We start from the raw sequence: 6,093 nt of genomic DNA, 5'->3' as shown, positions 1-6,093 counted from the left end.
CCCGCCCTCCATTCCATCCGTAACACACACATCCACTCACCGATCCACCGTCCCATCCCGCATGTGACCTTTTTACAAATCAAATGCCTACATATGTTTAATCAAACCGTTTCCTTTCAATTATGTCAGATCTCCAAAAACCACATTAATACATCAGACTGTGATGATGCTCCAAAGTGCTTTTACGCACCACACCTAGAGTTTTCAATGGGATTTTTTTTTTTTTTTTTTTTTTGTCTTGGAGCATCCATTTATCTTCATGAGTACGGATCACATCCTCTTTTGACCATGCACAAAGATTTTCACATAAGAGTAAATAAGATGTACTTATGGAGGAGTGTGTTTGGGAGCAGAGCAGGTGTGAAGAGACCAGCGTGTGAGTACAAAACGTGGGCTACCGATGTGAGACTGACACATATCATGCAGAATGGAAGAGTGAAAAGGATAAGGTGAAAGAAGCAGAGTGGTGTTCTCAGGGTTATTGTCAATGTCTGTGTTTCTGTAGCTTTCAGACCTCGTTAGAGATGAAAGATGTATTACTGCTGACAACCTCCCTCCTCCTCCCCCACCTCCTCCACCTCCTTTTCTTTTTGTTTCTTTTTCTTTCCTTGCTTAACATTTATAGCAGTTGTAGATTTATTAATTCAGGAATTACAAAATCTCTGTGTGCTTTTTTTCTTTTGTATTGCTTATGCATAGGGCAGGGATTACTCCTCTAGAATAGGCTGTTTCCGATGTTTCATTCTATCATGCAGTTTGTATCAGATACGGCTAACATTAAAATCTGTAAAACACACTTGTCCTAAAATTCATCCCAACTTTCATTAATCTTGCTTGTTGATTTAAGCGTATTTACAGCAGAAACAGCTAAGTAAACCCTTTAAGCACCACTGTGTCCTCCAAGGCACAAGCGGACTTGTATGTACTGTCAGTTCTGCTCTTTATTTATTCATCTCCCAACTTTACTGAGCAGGAGAGTGTAGCAGATATTGAATATGGATCAATAGATCACTCCCCAGGATGCATACTGTCAGCCGACTGAGCCCTCAGGCAGATGCCAAGCCTCTAGTCACATTTGCATTTGGAGATAGAAAATAACTACTGCTTGTCAGAAAGTGGGAAACTGTATGGTCTTTGCATTTTACCAAACTGGCAAATCAGAAGTATGGAGGCTAGGATTTTTCTGCATTTGTAGATACGTGTCGTTATAGTATATGGACCTCCCCTCTGTGTGTGTGTGTGTGTGTGTGTGTGTGTGTGTGTCTTTGTATGCTTTTTTATGTCCCTTTTATGGCATGTATGTGAGTGCTTACATGCATACATATGTGCACAGATACACATATAATTTACATGTAAGCTCTGACACACTGGTGTGACACTCAGAGCCTCCCTGCATTTAAATTATTATTGCCAAGAAGGGAGGACAATTTAGAGAGAATGAGGTTTTTAGAGCCCCATGAAATATTAACTAAGTCGATGAATATATAAGCTGTGAAGCGATAATATCTGTCTCTGACTCTGTTTCCTGGTGATATATGATCAGATGTTCCCGTTTGTATAATATCATCCTCTCCTGACCGGTTGTCTTTAATTAAAGCTCAGGATGGCAGGTTAGAAATGTTTTACTCTTTTGTTTAAATGATAAAGAACTGACTTTGGTTTTGCAAAATATCACCTGATGATTGGTTATTAACCAAGATATGTGTGAGAGCACAACATTTACTGCATCTGCTTTCTTAGCCTTGATATCCTTCCTTCTGTTTTCTGACCTTCAGGTGTCGGAGCAGGCAAGATATGATTGATTCTGAGGCTTTTCAAAAAGTCTGATGACCAGTGGGTTATGGGGTTAGGTCTCAGGTGGGGCTGTTGTTTGTTAACATTAAGGTCCACTGACCCGACCCTTTCAAAAAGAAGCTGGAGCAGGTCCAGAGAAAACCCGAAGTCAAGTGATCAGAGCACCAGTAGTTACTTCAAAAGACGTTTCCCCAGGCGGTTTGTAAAACCATGTAATCAAAACAGAAGCTTGTATTTTTTTTTTCTCACAAATTATACATGTGAAGATGTTGTGTTGTAAGAGCAACAGAAAGAACAACATTCTCACATTCTCACCTAAAATTCATTACTGTAGGACACATTATTGCATGTTATTTTAATTATAAATACACTGTTGCCCATAAAGTTGGAATAAAATATTTTTACCTTTTCATGAAATGATTATGACAATGTGATCTGTTCTTGATAGATAAACTGTAACTAGGACTCAGTATGTAATCATTGTACCAAGTCAAAGGTGATTCCTGATGAGTATAAATAGGAATAAGAAGAGGAATGTATCAAAAAACAAAATGATTATAACTTTATGGCCAACAGTGTATGCAAGGTTTAGAAAAAATGAAAATACATGGGAAAAATACTCCAACATGCCAGACAATAAATGTGCTTCCATGATTACGTCTGGTGTTTACATTATCCACCAGCCTCATTCTCATCAGGATTCACTGACCGAGGGTCAAACATTTTAAATTTAAAATAATAACATGAAGTATTAATGCATACATAAATACATGTGCAGTTTAAACATTTGTATTCTGAACTCAAAACACAAAACAATAGATACGACTGTTGCCTATCCAAAATTTGAGGAAGTAGTAGATTGAATCAATGGATTAGAAGAAATAAATCCACATAAGACCACATGACTGTTTATTTAAGTTTTCATCTAATAGTTTGCTCCATTTCTGTGGTTGTAAAAGGAATAAAATTAATGGAAGCATTTTGTTCAGGTCATTGTCAGAAGGTCGTCCAAACATGAGTAAAATGAATTTATGATATGATACAGTGTAGCATAAATTCACTACTGTTCTTTCTGATAATCATATCTTGCAGTAAATTATGAATACAAGTTGCATATACGTATTTTTAAATGATTTGTAAATAAAATGTGAACTGAACTTTAAAACATCAACATGTTTAATGTTTTAATTGGAGGTTTACTGAAGTTAATTATACTGTTCTGCACTGGTTGTAATTTTGATAATGAATGATTTTTTTGAATAATACTTTATTTTATACCTAATGATATGTGTATAGGTCTTTTCATGTTTACTTATGTCACTGGAGTTAGTGGGAATTCTTTCTTTAGTTTGGACCCATATGTCTTTTTATTTTATGTCACCTGATTTATGCTGGATTTTAAGTAGTTTTTTTTTTCCAACAGATTACAGTGAAATGACTCATTTAAACTGTTACGCTCTGGTTTTCCAGATGGCAGTACGATGAGTCCAATAAGGCTGGACAGAGGTGATTTACCAGCAGTACGGTCAGATTCTGTGTTTAGAACAATCAGTAAAACCAATCAGGCCATGAGCAGAGTGATCGGAGAGGTTACCATGGTATTAACTAGCACATTCAAGGTGGAGGTGCTTTCAACCCAGTAGGACACAGATACGAGCTGTGTAAGTGGCAGTGGAAAGAGTGTAACCCGACCTGCAATCTCACAGGTCAGAGAAGGATGGAGAAGGACAGAGACAAAGCCAGAGAAGAACCAAGGAGGAGTAATTGAAATGTAGGGGTCATAGCATCAAATTGGTATTGTATACAGTAACACGTTGCACAGCATTGTTCAGTGTTTTACTTCTACCCAGTGCCCGGTGTAATTTCAATCTTTCTGCATGGCATGCCAAGAGTGTCTTCACCACAAAAAATAACGGCGGTGATATGTTTACCTGATAGGAGCTCCTGAGGTCAGAGAGGATGGTTAAGTGTGTGAATCTGACATATAGACGACTAATGTTTAAGCCCAGTTTCCAGTCAGCCTTGGTTTGTTTTGACCATGACTGCACACTTTACTCGAGTAGCAATTAAACAATTTTGGTGGCTTATCTGAAAACCATTTCATCAGTCACTAGTGTTAATCAATATTATTCAGCTGACAGGGATGGAAGAGCAAAAAAGAAACACTAATTTAGGGAATGTTCAAAGAATGATAAATAAATGTGTCAAGAGGTAAAGGTCCTCTCAAAGTTAACAAAACGATGTGATCACACGTATTAGTAACAAACATGGAGCATCTAAGATTTTCCGTAATAACTGACAGAACTGAACCAACAATACATATGGAGAATTAAAAGAAATGCACTGTTGTCCATAAAGTAGGAGTAATTTTGTTTTCAGACACATTGCCCCCTTTATTCTTATTTATACACATCATAAATCACCTTTGACCTCGTGCAATGATTACATACAGAGTCCCAATTACACTTTTTCAAGAATGAATCACATTGTCAAAATCACTTCATGAGAAGAAGTTAAAATATTTTATTCCAAGTTTAACAGGCAATAGTTTATTAAAATAATAATGTTAAGATGATAAATAAATACCGGTCCTTCATTCATATCACACTTCTACATATTACTCAAGGGTTTATCATGGAATTACAGAAATTGTCTAATTGTACTTCTTCAGCAATCTTTTCTGAAAGCCCAATTGTTGTACAGACTTAATAACTTGTTTGCCTCTGGAATGTAGAGTATGTGCATAGTATACTCAAAAACAAATTTACACAGCGTTTCCATTATTGAAATATTTCCATTTACTGCCTATACATGCTTATTTCATGAATGTACCAGAAAATGCATTAAACCTGTCATGCATGAATTATGAGCACCTTAGTCAAGATTTTTTTCCTGAGTGTTTTTATTCATCTTTAAGCTTGAAAAAAACAATGTGATTGAATTTACAAAAATGTCCACTCATTTGGACACCATGAGTTTAATTTTTGAAGCAAAGAAACATGTATTTAAAACGCAAAGTGATATACTGTGTGAAAACTGTGAAATAAAAACATTTTTGATGCAGCTAATCTGATGTTTTCTAATATTTTATTATACTCTAATACTAGTTATTACTCACTTTATGGAGATAATATACAAAAAAGACCTTTTTGCTTTAAAAAAAACAACAAAAACTGTTAATTACAGTCTAATAACAATTAGCAAAATACTCATGTTATTGCAGATCAGGTTTATCAAGAAGAGCAAAGTTACAGTAATGGTATGAATTGCAGTGTGTGGGATGGTACATAAACACCCACTGTGTTGGATGATATGCAACTAAAACAATAAAGCCCATGAATATACAAGAGAACGGCTGTAGAATAGCTGTCCACTGTGGTGACCATTATGCATGAAAGGCTTAATAGCTGTTTCTAACATCCATTAAAACAAAACAAATAGGTGAAATTTCAAGACCAAAAAAAGATGCCTTGCTTTAAGAAGCAAGATCACACTTTTATATCATTCTTAGCAGAAAAATAAGTTACCTCAATGCTCATCTTGCAGACATGAACACCCAAAATAACTCTGAATCCCTTTAACATTCTGCACAATTTTACTTGTTCTACTGTGTATTCTTCTGGACAGTGAGACCATTTTTAGACCTCCTCACCTTCTCCCCTCCATCAGTTTGGTGTTGGGAGCAGAATTATGATTAGGTTTTGCTCAGTTAAGCGTTCTGGATAGTTTAGGGCTGGGACTTGAATGCAGCGCTAGACATTCTCTGTACAAATAAAAAAAAAGTGTGTATGTGCATGAGCGCCCCTCCCTCCTCTTGTACATCTACCTCTGTCTGTGTGCAGATCTGATTATTGTCCCTGATTGCAAGTGACAGTGTGCAGATTGAGTTGCACAGCCTCTCTAATTCTCTCTATTAATGAGTTGCGCTCCACACTGCTGCCCCGGACCCCATCTATTAATCACAATTTGTCATCTGTCTTGTGCTCTCCACACCGACCCTCTCCCTCTCCCCCTCCTCGTCCCCTCCCGTCCACCCCATCCCTCCTCTACCTGTCCCTTACCTCCCTGGCCGTTGATTCCATCTCATCCCTTTATCTCCTCATGACTTACTTCTCCATAGATTCTTGCCACAACACTTGTCTCTCAATCTGTGTCTTTCTGTGTGTTGTTTTGTTCTCTGCACCTGTTCCCTTTCCTCTTTTTTCTTTCTTCTTCTTTTTTTTTTTTTAACTTGCATCTCCATCTTCAGCTTGTGCACTCTTTTTTTTTCCCCTATGCACCCGTGTCTTGCTCTCCCTC

The sequence above is a fragment of the Sphaeramia orbicularis genome, chromosome 5, assembly GCF_902148855.1.
Source record: "Sphaeramia orbicularis chromosome 5, fSphaOr1.1, whole genome shotgun sequence".
Taxonomy (NCBI): Eukaryota; Metazoa; Chordata; class Actinopteri; order Kurtiformes; family Apogonidae; genus Sphaeramia; species Sphaeramia orbicularis.
This window is presented reverse-complemented; position numbering follows the sequence as displayed.